Below are 18,007 nucleotides of genomic sequence, written 5' to 3' on the forward strand. Positions count from 1 at the left end.
TGATAACTTTCGCTCTGAAACCCCCAGGTGCGTGGCACTTCACCCACCCCACAGTGCAATACAAACATAAGTTTAGGAGAAACTGTAAGTGCAACCAGCTCACAGGAATAACAGCAAGGGAACTCTACAGTTCTTATATACACCGCTCACTCCCTTTTCCCTGTACTTTCATGCACTTAATTTGAAATATCAACCCATGCAGCATGGAGAGCAAAGGACAGGATTCAGGGATGCTTTGAATAATACTAGTAATCTACTCCTTTACCTTTAAGTATAACATGCTTAACTAAAAAACAGATTAAGCAAAATTGGTTTGTTAGTTGGAACAAGGTCAGCTGGTAAAAATAAACTGCAATCTTAACAGATTTTTCCTATCACGTTGCAATGACTTGAATACCTCGTTTCGGTATGTAAATGTGCGGAGGTCATGGCTGAGCCAGCGTTCAAATAAAAATTGCTCCACACCATCACACGTACCCCAGGCTCTCGTAACTCTGCATGCAAATAAACAGCAGCAAGTGTTTCCCCCTCCATTTCCCCCAGTGTTGCTGTCTCATGCACCCGTAGCTCCAGCAACCACACTACAGCCAAGCGGCTCAGTGCCTTTTAGAAGGATTAACTTCTTAAACAAGCACCAATGGCAAAGGGCCAGCCACAAGCCAGCAAGACGAGCACAACGTGTGGGCCGAAGCAGGTGCAGGACAGAAGACTGAAAGACACCCTCGCCAAGCTCACCTCCCCATCCACAACCCAGCTCACAGCAGGGGCAGCCCTCAGTCTACCAGCCTGCGTGAGGTTTGGTTTGCTTGCCATGCATCATTCCTCACTAGATCTATGAGGGGAAAAAAAAAAAAAAAAAAAAAAAAAAAAACAAGAATTTGGTAACACCTGACTGGAAGGAAGATTGGAAGGAGCACAGCAGCAAGCACGATGAGCATCCAGAGCAAAGTTTGACAGTGTTCATGCTAGCTCATGGCATTGTCAGGATTTGAAGAATACCAAAAATCAGCAGAGCATGCAAACTCTCCAGGCCCTGCCGCATTCAGCTTGCTCTTGTCCCACAAAGACAACAGTGAGTCAAGTTCAGATCCTCCAAGAGACGCACTATTTCTGCATCTCAAAGATGCCTGGGGATGCTGGATGCAATAAAGCAGAACAACTTTGCTTTGCAACAGGCACCATTTTAACAGGAGATAACTCAGTTTAACAAAAAATGTACAACTAGCTTCCTCCTTCCTTCCCTTCCTCTCCCATCCCTGGGAAAAGCCACAAAATAAAAGTTACTGCTGCAGTAAGCAAACAGTAATAGCAACTCAACCACCTGATCTACTCTCCTTTCCCTTCCTTTCAGTTTTATTTTAAGAAAACTCACACAACCCCACAAAAGGGTCTCAGCATGGCAAAATGTTTGTGTCTTCGCTAGACTGAACGCAGATCGAATTTAGGATTAAAAGCAACTCACTACGTGTCTTAATCCAGCAATTTCCAAAAATCAAGACAAGTTGGTGGACTCTGCTAGCAGGACTTCACAATTTGAGCTGTGCCACATGCAATGCTGCAGAAAATAAAAGAATTCCATATTATCCGCTCGTAACACAAGGATAGAGGCTAGGAGCTGAACTTGAACGTGCAAAATAGGTAGAGACAATTCCCTCGTATTTTCAGTGGCATGCCAAATACTTCAAATTTCACAAAAAAAGTCTGTCCTCTGTAACTCGTCCCTACTCCATTTCACTTCATTCAAAGTGTGACCGACATTAGGAGGCCTGATCAAATTCCTTGCTTTATCCACGCTTGAATTAAGGCCTCGGCTCCACAAGAGGAAGCAGACCGAGTTACATGAGTTTTTCTTCCAGAGGACGTCAGCCATAGGCACTGGTGCCAGGGCCACAGGTAGCACAGACAGACCCAGCGAGCTTCGGTTTGGTTACAAACAGAGAGGATTTGAGTTTTCGGTGACGCAGGTGATATTTACGCATCTCTAGTTAGACATGGTATATTAAACATATTAAGAAGTCCAGCCTACTCTGACCTGACAAATGGGAAGTTCTCCAAAAAATAGAACTAAATATAAACAGGAAATAAAACCATGCTCAGCATGATTTTTCAGTTGCCTAGTGGTGATAATAAGTTCCAAAACATGTACAGGTCAGATCGGCAATGCAAGCTCCTCACAGGGGCAGCGGCTGCCGTTACAAGATGGCCGCTGCAGGGGGAGCACCACCTCTGGCCAGGCCTCCACACCCATGAGGGTGAACCTTCACCAGACTTCTGGACAAGCGTGGTCTCACTCTGTCCCCTGCCACACAGGCAGCACCAAAACACTTGTTTTGTAGTGTGTGCCCACACATACACCCATCTCCAGCCTCGGTTCTGGCTGCCACCTCAGAATCTCCAGCTCCAGGGATCTCCATCCACACCATGGGGAGATGGGCAGCCAACGCTCACCCAACCCTTCCCCAGGGAAGCGTATGGAAATCCAAATAGTTTCCTTCAAGGACAACTGCCAGATCTTCATCTAGCTGGGAGAAGGAGTAGCCAATGGCGGAAAGGCGTTGTTTTTTAGTCAGGACCCAACAGCCAACCTCATGGACAAGAAGGTCAAGATGTCCACAGGCACCACTGAAACATGCCAACAGGGCACGGGGAGGAAACTGCCACAATTAGCTTCAAAAGGGCTGCAATACAGGAGATGCAGAAAAGCAGAGAAAAGAACTGCTTGATTTGCAAAGGACAGACTGACAAACCCATGGCAGGAAGGAGGGTGAGGAAAAAAATAAATCGGTGGCTTTGGTCAAGTGGGAGGAGTGAGCAGATCAGGGAAGAACTGGGGCAGGGGAACCTGCATGACTCAGCCAGGCGGCTGCACAGCAGGAGCTGGAAACTTCAACTCTTAAGAGCATGCACACGCAAATGCAATAATACTTTATAATCCTACAGCACTTTTAAAGCACTTGAAGTGCTTCATAAATATTAATGAAGCAGCAGTACCCACGAATCGTAAGTGTAAGGAGGAGGTACAGCAATCTCACTTAATGTTTAACTATGATAACTCAGGAAGCAAAAGGTACTCTTAAGTAGTCAGATATCCACACGTCTTTTCCAGTCCCAAAGAACCCTGGAATAATCCTGCAGCCAAACTGCATGGCAGTGAAAGAAGCCAGTGTTCAGGATTTGAATTCAGGCTCCTTTTTCAGCGTGTGACCTGATGCCTTGCGTCCTGCAGGCGTCCCCACTTCGGCTGTCTCCATCAGCCGTGCCTTGTTCACCAGCCAGCCCTGATACAGAGGTCGTCTTACCAAAGTAACACCAACTTTTTATGTTTGTAAATTGGAATTCTGTGTTTGATTTGTCTATACACCACCCATAGCATTATGGTTGCACAAATTCAGCAACTTCATCTTAAAGCTCGTGTTTTACAACACTAATTTCCCTTAAAAATATCTATATATATTTATATATTTAAATCACTTATTAGATCAACTAGACTTGCCAAGTTTCAACAAGCTACTCCATTTTCTCAGCTGCCTAATTTCAAATTCACCTTTACATATAAAAGGAGGCAAAAAGTCATCACTGCAAGTAAGTGAGATGTGATGCTTAACATCAAGGCTTACTCTGAGTACACTTTACATTACCAGCTGAGGGCCAAGAATCATGAATTCACTCCATAACAGGAGAATCAAGGAAGGAAAAGAAGGAAACCTAGCCAAAACTTGGAAATATGTATACCCCTGATTAATACAAGGCTACTAGGAAAACGCACATGTGAAGTCACACCTTGTTTAATACAGGGTAAAAGCCAAAGTCTACAAGAGCCAAATTGAGCTTATTCTGTGCAGTGGCAGACACTGAAATAGCAACATTACTCTTTCAACATTAATAAAACATGTTGTATACAGAGCATTTTTTCAGTCCTTGAATCCTTGCCAACTCATAAGCTTTTCATGGGAACGTTGAAATGGATGTTGATCAGAGCCATACCCATATGAGTTTTACATTTTACCACCACTTTGAGGCGAGGGCTTTCCCTCAGCCCCTCTCACATCTGCAAATTTGTAATTTTTTGAGAAGTCTAATGAGCTAAAGCTCAAAACACTCTCAGCCTGTGAAGATACATCAATTATGAACTGAAGTCAAGCCTTGAAAGCACTATGAACTCCTCCACCCACCAAACCGAAGTTCCTTGGAGGTAAAATTTTACATTTTCTATAATGAAAAACACTAGCTACTTGGTAAACAAAGTCAGAGGTCACCTTATTACCCAGAACACTACATTTTCTTTTTCCTCCCTCCCCATGCTCATCAGCATCTGCCTTTTCCAAAAGCCCTAAGCTTAATTTTTCATAAAGTTAACACTGATTCACAGAAATACAGTGAGCTTGGAAGTGCTGGCATCCAGACAAGTGCTTGATCATTTTGTTGTTGCATCTAATGGGATAGTTTCAACTTAAACCAAGTTGAAAAACTTTCTAAAGACAAAGGGGCTTCTTGTTTTCCTTTCTAGCACAGCAATTAAATACAACAGACTAGCATGGAAATTTCACTACAATGTTAGGACCTTGGAACTACTCCCACCCTCTAGCCCTCTAGAAGACTTTTTGCAGCATACTATCTGCTACTTTACCCTTTCCAATGTAAAGGTTTCGATTTGGACTCAAGCTGTATCAAGCCAACTGGGGTGGCAAAGTTCTGCTGCAATATATATATCCACTACATATAGCCATCTTATCATCGACACAAATTTTAAGAGGTATGAACTTGGTGTACAACACCTTAACTTCAATAAAGGGGGCAAAAAGTGAACAGCCTACGTCCAAGTAGGTCTGTCTCTCAGATCCCTGGGCTGGGAACATCATTGCTTTTGTATACCAACCTTGTTTATGTTTATTTAAATAATGACAAATATTAGTTTTAAATTTATATTCATTGCCTTATAAGATGTTTCCAATCCTATCAGGATAAAAAGCTTATACTAAACAAAACAGTTTGTTTATACTACTGGTACATCTAATAGGAAATACTTAGAATCCCACATGTTCAAAGCAGGACAAAAAGCACAGCCTCTCTCTCTGCAAAGAGCTGCTGTCTCTGGCTACCCAGGGGCCAGAAGGGCCACATGCAGGTCACAAGGCTTGGAAACTCAAGTTGAGAGAAGCTGTTTTGCAGAACTTTGGAGTCCACTGAAAAAGTGACATCCACACTGAAGTCTGCAGAGAAAAACAAAACAAAAACAAACAAAACTACCCCACGCTTTGGCAGGGGTGTAATGGTTAGAAACGTGGGAGAATTAAGGAAGGAAAAAGGAGGAAAGCTAGCCAGAACCCAGAAATGCATACACTCCTGGTTAATACCAGGCTACGAGGAACAAGCAGATGTGAAGTCATGCCTTGTTTCATTCAGGGCTAAAGCAGAGGACTACAGCAGGCAATCAAGCTCACGTGGTGCAACAAGAAATGCTGAAATAAGAGTTTAAAGACAGCAAGACGACCACCTCAAGTCTTTCCATATACTATTTGTTATTCACCACTCCCTTATTAAGCAAAGTCCAAAATAAGGATATTTATTCTGCTACCCTTATTATTCCTTTACATCTACAAACACGTAGAAGTCAAAGGTTTCACATTAGTAACTGTAGAGACCCCAGTGCTTAGATGCAAGTTAACTTCTGGCAGACTCAGCTGAGTGGGACCTACAAAACCTAGCAGGAAAATTGGGGGATTTTTGCATGTTAAACAGATCATCGTAAAGTAAATTTTAAGATGTGGATAGATTACAAAAACTATCACTATTCTATAAAACCCTGTATCTATTATCAATAACTGCTGCCATCGATAGCTACTCAGCAAAACCTGTCAGGGCCCAGCACATCCTTAAATACACGAGCAGGAGGAGAGGTCACTTGCAGTATGCAGCCACACCCAAAGGTGCCTGAGTTGCACAGGTACCTCGACAGCCCCAACACAGCTATATTGCAACTTTTAATCTTAGAATAAAGAAAAGGATGTTCAATGAAGCTGAAAATGAGTTTTAATGCTACCTTAAAATAATCGCTCGTGCACAAACCAGTTACTGATGTAGGCACTCAAGAGGGAGCAAAGATAGAGCATTGGCCTTCAAAACATCCCACGTTCTCTGCCCTTCTTTTGAAGCACGTTAAATATGTTTCTATAAAGTCATTTCGGTGTATCCAGCCCCTGTATTTTGCCTCATACTGATTTTGTACTCTGGATCAGGACCACTCTTACACTGTGCAAAAACAAGCAGAGCAAAGCTCTCCCTACAGCCGATGTTCCTCTGTGCTAAGACCACAAACAGAAATTGCACAAGAGAAATACCTAAAATCATGCAGACTTTGAGAAATTTCCTCCACACATTTTACACACCCTCTTGCCTAGTGATGGAGCCAACTCTCCTCTCTACGTATAAACTGCAAAAAGCATTTCCCCAGTTTGTAGATGAACGACAGCAAGTCAGTTTTTGAAGGGGGAAGGAGGAGAAGGGCAACACTCAAAACTCCAAGGATTATTTACGAATAAGCTGGAGCCCTATAAACTTGGCTATTGAAGAAAGATAATCTTCTCTAGCTTATGCCAAGTGGGTCAGACAGAGGAAGAATCTCAGTGATGTTCAAAGTCAAAGCAGATGGGGAAGTGAATAAGTGCCTATGTGAGCAAAGAGGAAACAAGCTTCTGTTCATTTTAGCTTGTTCCAGAGGTTCAGTTTTCTATGCACCGTCAAAAAAGGCAATCATTTAACTGACACAAATAGAAAAAGCTCACTTCTGTAACAAATACTGGGAGACTGCACAGTAGTTTCTTAATTATTGCTATCTGTGCAAAAAAAATATCCCAGTGTCTGCAGATTGAGAACATTGCCCAGCTGGGCAGTTAGAAGACAGGTAAGGCTGGGGAAATGTGCTAAGAGGCAGAGGCTCTGAGAAATGCTCTTTCCTTTGTGAAAGAGGCAAAAATTCTCTTAGAATTATCATGAATGCTTCAGTATCGTTGATATAAATATTTATGTGGCTGTAAAGTGAGCTATAATTAAAGCATTTTAAAAAATTAACACATGAGCTTATAGCCATTTTTTCTGCTTTGAAATTAAAAAAAGAAATAAAAGCAACAGTCCACACATGCCACAGAAAGAACATACATTGCATTCCTTAAGAAGCTCAAGTTGACCTCTTGGTCCTTTCTCAGGCTTTACATCGCTAGACAAGATCTGGGCCAAGACCATTTCCATACCCAGGGATGCATCTCTGTCTCAGGCTAACCTCATAATTCAAGTGGTGAAACCTAAAACCAACTAATCTCTCCCATGGTTGTGCTTGTGGGGCTGGGAAACCCTCCATCTGCCTCAGCAAAATAAAAAGACCACTGGATGCAAAATAAACAGCACATTAACCACACAATAGCCCCTCTAGTCAATGTGTTTCATGCCACCCACCAAGGGCAAACAATTTTCTAACAGATCCTCCATCCCCTCAGAAAAAGATGTTTCATACTTTGAAGAAAGAGACCTTGTGCAAGCTGACAACATGCAACTTCTTTTGGCTCTGTACCAAGGAAGGACTCCCTTCCTCTTCATTCCTCAGAGTTTTGCAAGCTTTCTGGAGTCAGAAGAATCCTGAAGGAGCACAGAAATATAATTTACCACGTTGCTTTTTTACCAGCCACTTTTGAACTGACAATGCTGCAAACAGTGGAAGAAGAAAGAATTTTTAGTGGTATAATTTGGTGGGGAGACAGAGGGAGCCAAGGGCACACTGAGGAGATGCTGGTCTTCCAAAGAAAACCTCTAAGAGCAACAGGCATCCTTCCTCCACTTATACGGGAGGTGGCTGTGACCTACATCAGGGATTGCACTGGTGTCTTCATGAGAGTATTTTAACTATGACTGCTACTGAGAGAGCCAGAGCTGGAAAACAGGCAAGAAAACTCCCCAGAAGAGGGACTGAGGGGTTGCACAGCACCACCACGCTCTGGATACACATCTTCACTCAAGCAAACTCAAGAGATTTTTGGATATTCAGGTTAGATTTTCTGGAGCATGGACAAAACGGGAACAGGGATATGAATTCCTTGCTCAGCTGTGTGTTTACACAACCAGAGATCTGCTAAGACTAGAAGTGTGGTGGGCTTATGTGTAATAGTAAGGGTGGGCACTTCAAAGTGAAGTTTATCTTTTTTTTTTTTTTTTAACTATTATCGGTTATCATCACAAGCCAAAAAGTTAACCAAATTGCTTTATATAACTTCTTACAATGACAGCTACACTTGTTAGCAAAGGTATTGTTCTGATAGCAACTTTACATGTTTTAAGACAAAAATCGAGGATTCACCCATACCTCTCTCTCCCCCATCTAAATAAACAAATATTAAACTTGAAGCAAATGTAAAGTTACATTTGCTGTAAGTCAGACTGTTTGTGCTATGATATAGAGGGGGAAAAAAAAGTACAAGTTAACAGAAACATCAACTTTTTAATAGCATCTCCACAAAGATTTTTTTTTCTGTACAGCACATGCCTTTGACCTAGGTCAACACAGCAGGGCAGGGAGCTGAAAAGGGATCACCTGATGAAACCGAAACACTCTCCCTCCGAACTGCACTGCAGGAATCGCAGCCGAGCACCCCGACCGCAGCACGCACAGTTAGAGCCTTCTCGAACAGCACACAACCCGTTTCAGCAGAGCAGCACTCGTGCAAAACTCAATTAAAATAAAGGAGTGATGATCCTTCGGAAAGCGTAGGGCTTCACAGGCTTCCACTGCACCAAACAAAGACTATCTGAGACATTAAAACTGCTGCAAAAAAAAATTATTAAATCAAAAGGAGGAAAACAGTGTCAGCCTCGTGTGCATTTCGTTGCTGAATAATGACAGTGTTTACCTTTCTAGCATAAAGCATTACTGCTCTGGGCCCAACTTTAAAGCAGAGTACACGACAGAATTAATTATGTCCTTTCCTCTTAACTACCAATCCCCAGGTTATTTATTAGCCAGCTCTGCATATATTCATAGATATGTCTAATATACAAAGTTAAAAGGCTCTGCTCCTCGGCTGGCTTTAGAACCGCTGCCCAAACGCTCGCCTGCTTGGCACAGCCTGCTCCCTGGAGCGGCAGCATCGACACAGCCCCAGGCTGCAGCTGGGTCCCCCCCCGCTGCCTGGCAGAGGCCACAGGCAGGTGGAGGAGACGCAGGGGAACTGCAAACATGCTACAACAGGCACATGTGTCCATGTCCTAGGAGTGAGGCATCGCTAGATCCCATGCACACCCTCCCGGCTCAAAGCAAGCAGTGGTGTTGATGAAAGAAGTCGGAAACCAGGAGTTTTCCTGCATGAATGCCTTCGCCATGCAAGAGGAACATTGGGGTTACTGCACCCTCCTCGTTCAGACCGCAGTGTGAGCAGCAGGGCTGTGGCTCAAACATCAGGAGCTGCTGCTGAAGTCCTGCACCCAGAGGAGCAGGGCCATCCTGAGTACAGAACACACAGCTCTGAAGTAGGAGCCCACTCTTCCTGCTGGTGGGCTTTTGAAATAGTTTCACCTCACCCTTCACCTTCCAGCAAGATCAACTCAAAGGCACAAAGAGCACGTGAGGAGACAAGCTATTTCAGACGTGCGCAGCTCTGCCGAGGCATTTTCTATGAACTGGAGAAATGCACAGGATGCTGGCATGGCCAACACCATCCTGGTCGTACAGCCTGCTCGTATAGCCCATTCATTCCTGCCTGCGGCTCATCAGCCGCCTGGCAGAGCACCCAGCAGGACTCCAGGGCCCACCTTAGTGCAGACCCTGCAGCTGGGAGGCCACCAGCCAGGGTCTGTGCACCTCCAGAGAAGGCGAAAGCCGCAAGAGACACCAGGAGTTCCTGGCAAAGGAACAGCAAACAGATCCATTCGGGAAACTTAGCTAAATGGAAAACCAAGGGGAATCCAAGGGCCTCGCTCGAGTTTTCCCTTTTGCTAAACCAAGTTTTTTAGAAGAACGAACACCAGGGAGAAGCAGACTCAAGCAAACTCCTGGTTTAGGACCCGATTAACTTTACTGCATTGAGGTCTATGATCTCAAGGGGCTGAGGCCAGCAGCTTACGGTCTAAGCAGAAACTGGAAGCAGATCAAAAGGAACAGAGGCTGGGTATTGCCAGGGACCTGGTGACACAGAACAGTGAGAAAGGAAAACCCTCTCACAGACACTTCTGTATGAGTTAGCATAGATGCTAGGATGCTCTATTCCCATCTCAGTGCTGCTGTCACCATTTGGCCTCCAACAAGCAACTCCAGCTAAGACACCAAAGAAGCTGCGTATCTGTAGGTGAACTTGTGGCCTTGTGTCAGGGAGCAACCAAATCTTCTCTGCATTGCAAAGAAAGGGAAAAAACAGTGCATTTTGGCACAGCAGCACTGTTGGCCTTTCCACCCATCGTGCAGACCACTGCTGGGCTATTTAACAGCACAGGAGCAAGATTTGCAAGGGTAATCAGAAAAACACATCTCAAGCTTTCTGTGATTTGTCCTCACCGTCAAGAACTGCTGCCTAGAACTATCGAGGGAACAAGGGAACAGAAAGGGATGGAGAAGTGACTGCATATCTGGAAATACTAAGGCTTCAGTTTCCTACCAAAATGACGTTAAGAAATACCAATAAAACAAGTTGGCTTCCAAAAAGAAAAAAAAAAGAGGGAAACTCTTTAAAAAAAAAAAAAGCTTTTATAAATCGATAAGATGATGCAGTAATATGCAGATGAAAGCTGTATTTCATTATTCTGCACCATGTCCACTTCATTTGATTAAATTAATAAATGAGGTCCTTATGTCATACTACAGGCATTACCCTACTTTTGTTTACTACATCTTTCTAGCCCTAACCACAGCACATGCAGTGCAGCTGGCTGGCAGCTTACAATTACAACACAACATGCAGAAGCAGTTAGATAGGGGAAGTGATTCTAAAAAAGACCCACAAAAAGTCTTGCTTCACTTACCTAAGCAAAGTTGTCATTTGAGAGTCTTCCAGTACTAAAATCCAACAAAACGAGTCTGAAACAACACAGAAGTGCAAAATTTTAGTGAAGAAATAAAAATGCACAATTTTAGTAAGCTCTCATTTATTTCTTTTCCTTGGGACACAAAGTCAGTGATCTAAAGAAAAAGGACTACATTCGCTACATCACACTGCATTTCAGACAGTAATTTGTAAGCAAAAGGTGTTAATCAGGCAGCAAACGTATCAGAAACAGGACAGATTTTCCACTGGTGCTGCCAGTATTATACCAACGCAGCTCCTCAAATGTCAGTCATGTTGGACTGTTAAAACTAGCGTTATCTGGCAGACGAGTCAGGCCTAAGGCAATTAGCCAAGCTGCCCCATTTAGATTTTCAGTCATTTGTTCCTCTGTTTGTTGCGCGTTGCTGGAGGCCCAGGCTGTGGGGTGGGAAGCCAGGAGGAGCATCTCCAACCCTTGTAGGGCTGAAGGTGGCAGGAACCAATAGTATGGCTCATTAAAAATACCCAAACAATGCCAGGATTTAATTGCAAAAGCCTGGGGCAGCACGGCACAGACCAGTATGAATAAAGCTGTGATGTGCAAGAATTTACAGTAGGCATAAAAATGAAAAGGCTCAGAAGCGGAGGGCAGCGGGAGCGTGTGGGCACTACCAGGTCCCCTCGCAATCACTGCTGCACAAAAATCCACTCAAGGCTTGTTCAGACTCATGAACTCAGACTTAAAAAGCAAAGCAGAAAAAGCCTAGCTGAATATGGATGACTACAGGCCTCTAAATCAAAGAGGGAGTTGATGACTATTTAAGAGGAAGAAGTCTTTGCTTGTTCCAAGATTAAAAACTTATAATTCTGGCCCCGGCTGAAGCACCATCATTCACCAATCTGGTACAATTTCGTTGGGCTGATCCCCGCGCTCAGACAGACAGGCCATTATCAAGAGCTCCTCTATTCATTTCGCTTCCTGTTAGCTAGTGAAAGCCCCTTTTATATGTGCTCCTAGAGAGGCTGTTAAAGCCAGGGAAGACTTTCCGATGCAGAAGATAAGGTAGTTGGATTTATTCAGGAGAGGAGGAAGGGAAGCTGTGAGGGCTGACTACAACTGCTCTAAAGCAAGAGAAGTGGAGGTTTGCGGGAAAGAGGTGAAAGACTATGGACTTCTTATTAATAAGCATTATACCAACAGCACTGTTGTTAGAGTTAGGCATTACCTCTCCTGATATTCAACTACCAGATCAGGATTTTATTTTGTTTAAAGTTAGCATCACTGAGTATGCACGTAGTTGAATAAATCAAAAATAAATACATGGACAAGGGAGAACAGGATATTTTTAAGAGATGGAGCATATAAAAAATAAATTGAAACAATTCCCAAGACCAATAGGATAAACCAGCCAGAGTCAGAGCGAAGACACTGTCTAGGAAACGCTCTCCAGATTAAGACAGCTCGTGCAATTTTCAGGGTCAGGTTCTGTTCTCATTGCAGACATGAGCGCTCAGACTTCAGTGGAGCAGGATGGTGATTTCCACATTACTTAACATGTGTCAGCAATTTTAAACAGTTGCTTTGCAGATTCTCAGAGCTAACCAAACAAACCCCACCACTGAGAGCCTGGTATAGTACTTGGCTGATGAAAAGCTGCCTGGAAACTCTATCAAGATGCTGAAAAACATTCCCCCTATTAGTGTTCAAACAATCTGGTACAGTTACAATTGTTTTAAAACGTAAAAAGATGGAAAAGCAAACAAAAAACACATTTACATTTTGAAAGGTCAAGCCAAAGAAGCAAACCTCTATGAAAAGTCAGGGCTAACAATGATGGTTACAGGGGCAAAGCCTGCCTCTTCCTTCCCCTCTTCCAGACTATTCTTCTCCAAAATAGCTTGCAAAATAAACAAGAATCAAAACACCCACAGCAGAAAATAGCATGCAGCTTCAGAAGAAACCAACTCAGCTATCCTTCATTACTCCATTCCAACTAGACGTCAAGTTGTTAACCGTTTTCCCCCAGACAATGTTAAATGAAATCAATGCAAGCAAAAATAATGAAATGTTTTACTACACTTTTATATGGGCAGGAAGATGTAAAACACAAGGTGATGTCTTCCGTTCGTTTGTTTTTAAAACAGGCACCCATTTGAAAGGAACAGGGAGGGAGGGAGAACAAACCTCCAAAAGGCAGCAAGAAGGAATAAGCATAGATGGCATGACATAAACCCAGCAGAGATGGTCCACGGGTCCCCACGGGGAGGGTAAGGTAGGCATTTACGTAAAAAGGGCCAAGGCTGCCAAATCTCCTCTTGCACGCCAAAGCAGGCTGCACGACAATAGTGGGCTCAAAATGCTGTGGAGGTTTCTGTGGTCTCCTTCAGGACATCTCTTCCAGTCCCAGCAAAGACCACTTCCACCAGCACTCCTCGCTCCCATCCCCTTCCTGCAAACACCCACCAGCAAAAAAAAAAGAGACACAACAAAACCTGGAGCTTGTCTCAATCCGTTTTCTCCTTGCAGTTATTATTAACCTCCTACATGACCTCAGCACAAAACATACAGCCTCTGGAGCCTGCTCCACGCTCAGGTAATTTCTCTGTGATGGAGCAAGGACCAAGGAGCCAGGCGACAACGGCGGCTTCCAGCCCAGCCAGCGGGCTGCTTGTCAAACCTCAGCTGGGGCTCACCCTCCTCGTGCCAGGCCGAAGCACAGATATTGCCTGGTACAATCACCAGCTTCGGGCTCAAGCTAGTTGCCAAACGCTCAGATTTAGCGGGGATTTCACAAAAAGCTGCCAAATCTCAGATCCCCCACACAGCAAGTGGGAGTGATATCGCTTACCCATCTGCAGGCACTCTTTGCATCGCAACGTCCGAGGAGCTAATACGCTGTTGTAAATATACAATGCACAAAAGCAATTGTTCTTATTACTTAATTTGCAGTTTAACACCATTAATAAGGGTGAGTTTATCAAAACACAAAGGGTGTTGCCTATGGTGGGAATGTCGTAATAGGATGACAAGACACAGCCTGCTCGTTCTGCACGTTTTGTAAGATTGTTGGGCCTTTCCTGTCACAAAACAACCCTTGTTGCACCAATATTTAATTAAAAACAAGAGAAGAAAGTGCACCCAAACCTTTCCATTAGATTTTTCAAGTCCAAGGAGCCAGCACCAGCAATTTGGAGCTGATGAGCCATTGATACTCATCGCATTACAAGGAAATGAAGAGGCATAGACTAGATGGCTCCTTGGTCACAACAGAAAAAGTCACAATAAGGCCAGTGCCCACTGGTACTTATCTGGATGCAGCTAATCTTCCTTTGGTTACAATATGACTTCACGCATGTGACACTTTCAGGAAACCCAGACGCACAGCTTGACTGGGCTCCGATGTGTGACCTGCTGTCTTCTGCAAATCCAAGATTGGTTGTTGTCATGTGCTTTGGGGTTTTTCTGGAGAACCCAAACAGATGCTCCTACTTCTAGTGACCAAGCTATGGTTTTTTTCCTCCTTTACAGGCCTCGATATGGATGCACGGATGTCTAATTTCTGGCCTCTGTACCGTTACCAGGTACCCTTGGAATAGCTACGACTGAAGATTTCAACAGCAGCTTCTTTGTTGCTCCAAGGATCTGCTCCACCACAGAAGCCTGCGATTCCAAGGCTCTGCAGACGGTGCGAACACGGACACTTACCAGCAGCCGTGCTCAGCACAACCACCCACATTTCCCAGTGTGCGTTCAGTCCGCTAAAGGAGTCTGTAAGCAAAGCTCAGAGACAAGTCAAAGAAACCCCCAAATCAGAAATCAAACCCAGCAGATTCAACTGGGACTTCCCAAACTTCTGATGCTCTGAAAAGTAAGGACTGTCCCTCTCGCCTGCCGAGAGGAGCTGCAGCACATGCTCGCTGCTGCCAGGAGGGTGAGAGGGCCGCCAAGGCATGCACAGAAGGTTTGTGTGCACACAAAATAAACAGCCTCTGCTAAACTCCTGTAACCAATTACCAACTATTCTCCACAGAGAATACAGCATCTCCTGGCCGCTTACCTAATCCTCAGCCCCTCCTCGAGCTGGCTTTCAATTCTTAAGTCTTCCACTTTGCTTCAGAAGCAAAAGATGAATGAAGCTGATTCACCAGACATCCTGGCTGAAAGGCAAATAAAGGTGCTGCCGAGGCAGTCAGTGCTGGGCAGTGAGTTAACATCAGGGAGCTGTACCAGCACCAAACACCAGCACAGGTGAGCAGCCCCACTAAACACACCCGAAGGACCCTCAGCAAGGCTCCCCCCAAGTCTGATCATGGCCTGCAAGCCAGGAGCAGACCTGACCTGAAACACAACTGGGGACTTTCTCTGCTCGGCATCCCAGCGCTGAGCTACCCCATGATGCTAAGCAGATGCATCTTGATCGTGCTGCTTCCTCTCATGTAAGGACGGGAGACGAGGGGAAAAAAAAGAGTCAGAAATAGCACTTATCAGAAAAAAAGCAAATATTTTAAAAAGTACTGCTACTGTTTGTAGAAAGGCCTGGAAAATAGATACAGCTGAAGTTCCCTTAAACACGTGCTCGGTTTTTAAGCTGCATACCAGTCAACCTGACAAATGGGCTTAGCTGGGATTGCTCGAACGAAGCCGAGGGTCCCGCGCCCCCTCCCCTTCTCCTAAGTAAGCGAGCGAGAGTTTCTGGCAAAGACACTGGTGTGCGAGATTTTAACACTCCCCCTTTCCATAAACAGTCATACATCAAGCTCTAAAAATTCGCTTCACAGAAACATTTGCGCTAGTAAAACTCAATTATTCTAATACTTGTATGACACATGCAGGAGGGGTGCATAAAAAGGTTATGGTGAGCTCATTTAAGAATTTAAACAAGTGCTTGATAAAAAAGTTTCTGAATTATTCACTCAGTCCCACAATTAAATCAGGCTTCCAAAGCAGCCTTTGAACAACAGCACAGGAGAAGCTGTATTTATAACACGAGGGCAGCAGTGAAGTTATCTCGGTGCCTCTCGGGCAGAGCCGTTCAAAATTGCAGAGGTAAGGGCACACCGCCCCGCAGGACAGACCAGACACTTGGAGAACTCAGACTTTTCCCTTTCTCAACTATTCTGTTATATCCCCAGAGCTCTGGGGCCAAGCCAGCTGAAGACATCAGTTCATCTCCCAGTGATACACTTCCACAGTAAGGTTACGCACGGCCCTGCAACTCTGTCCGTGAGCTCCCTGCACACAAACCGATTTTTTCCAAGCCTCCAAGCCCCCTTGCCATACCGACTATTTCTAGAGAGAGGAAAAGCTGGGGACTTGGAAGAGATAAGGCAAGTGGTGCTCCACTTATCTCATCCACACGGCCTTTCCCAACCTGCTTCCTTTCTTCCACTCCTTTTTCTTCCACCTCACAGGCTGCTCTCCATAGCTCAGCTCAATAAACACGAGCCAAGATCTCCTTTCCAAATAACCACTTCACAACAACTTCAGCAAGGAACATCACTTACAGAAACGGTCCCATTTGCTAATCATCAGTCTGATCCCAAATAAACTCACAGGCTGGTGACACAAGGTCACAAAGCTACAAAAACCAGGGTGTCATCCTGCTGGGTCCAGAGCGGGCAGGACGAGCCAGCCTCCCACATTTCTGATGGCGTTACTTAAGTGGCAGTATTTCCTTCCCTCCAGCCCTTTCACTAAGCGCTCCAGTTAAGTATTAATGAAGTGCTTTCACACTCGGTCTGTCTGGAGGAGAGGTGGGTGTCACCCAACCAGCCTCTCCAGGAGGAACACACCGCTCCTGCAGGACCACCGGGAGAAGGGCTCCTGCAGCTCCTGAGTGAAGGGCAAGGCTGGGGGGGAGAAGCATGAGCTGAAAACACCACCTCAACAAATAACACCCAGCCTGGGGACAGCAGCAGGAGACTCACCTGAGCAGAACCAGCAGCACGTCAAATACCACCAGAACTGGCCCCAAAAAGTCTCGAGGAAGGCCTCTTGCTGTTTCAGAAGAAATGGGCATCCAGGTGGATTGGTTTTGCTATTGCAAAGCCAAGCCAGGAGCAGTGCCACCAGCAACACACCTCCTGAAACCTTCTTCATTTTGTTGTTGTTTTGTTTTTTGAGAGGGGAGTTTAGGGTGTGTTTTTTGATTCTTCTTAAACCCTTGTGTTCAGTTCTGCTCCCGTACTTTCCTCCAAATACCCACCCACCTCCCCACCCGCGTGCTCGTACAGAGCTGGCTATTTGAAGCACTGGTTTTCCTGACCAGGCTAAGACCAAGCACCTGCATCACTGCAAATGTAATTATGGCACAACACCACGGCTATTTGTAGACTTCCTGTTCATCAAATGATATTAGTGTACCTTTGCCTTGAGCAATTATTTACAGTGCTGGAAATCCTGAAGAGACACTAGAGAGACAGCAGCAGCAACCCCCCCCGCGTTATGCAATGACTGTGTTAGCTTTGAAATGACTCAGAGGGGAAAACAAAAATCAGAATAATTCTTTGTAAATCTGTCCAATGAAAAGAAGAAAAACTAATTCACTTCAAACTCTGGATTAGCTTACTCCAGTTGATACAGGGAGGCATTTTACACTTCAGCTGAATTGGCAGCTTGAATTCAACTTCAGGCTCCAACGCAGGCTTTAAGTCAAATTCCTAGGCAGAGTACAGCCCTTATTAGCCTGTCTTCACTGTAATTTTAATCCTAGTTAATTCTGGGCATGTAATTTATGTTATGAATAACCCACTTTTTTTTTTTCAGAACTGGATATATTGCATGTAGACTTATTCTCTAGCTCGCACAGTTAAGGTCTCCCTTAGAGGAATAGTATTTCACATACTGACAGAAAACAAAAAAAAAGAAGTTTTAAAAAACGTGCAAAAACATTTTCATAAATGCATCACACCCAGTTGTTTTAATTTAACTACTATGCCCCAAGCCCAGGAAAATCTAGCCATGCAGTCCTGCTTTAGACAGAAGCGATGCAATAGAAAGATTTTTGACC

General features: G+C 44.4%; 1 protein-coding gene across 10 annotated transcripts in view; it reads right to left on the reverse strand.

Annotated features, from left to right (window-relative positions):
* The window catches only part of AKAP13 (A-kinase anchoring protein 13), a 205,697-nt gene that overhangs the window by 187,254 nt on the left and 436 nt on the right, over window positions 1-18,007 (reverse strand). For 9 of the 10 annotated variants that reach the window (XM_035335274.1, XM_035335269.1, XM_035335270.1 and 6 more), the window contains exon 2: window positions 10,996-11,050. The gene's annotated coding sequence lies outside the window, so the exon portion shown is untranslated. Of the gene's footprint in view, window positions 1-1,462; window positions 1,556-10,995; window positions 11,051-18,007 lie in introns of those variants that run through there. The other variant, XM_035335268.1, reaches the window with a different exon arrangement.

Source organism: Oxyura jamaicensis, chromosome 10, assembly GCF_011077185.1.
Source record: "Oxyura jamaicensis isolate SHBP4307 breed ruddy duck chromosome 10, BPBGC_Ojam_1.0, whole genome shotgun sequence".
Taxonomy (NCBI): Eukaryota; Metazoa; Chordata; class Aves; order Anseriformes; family Anatidae; genus Oxyura; species Oxyura jamaicensis.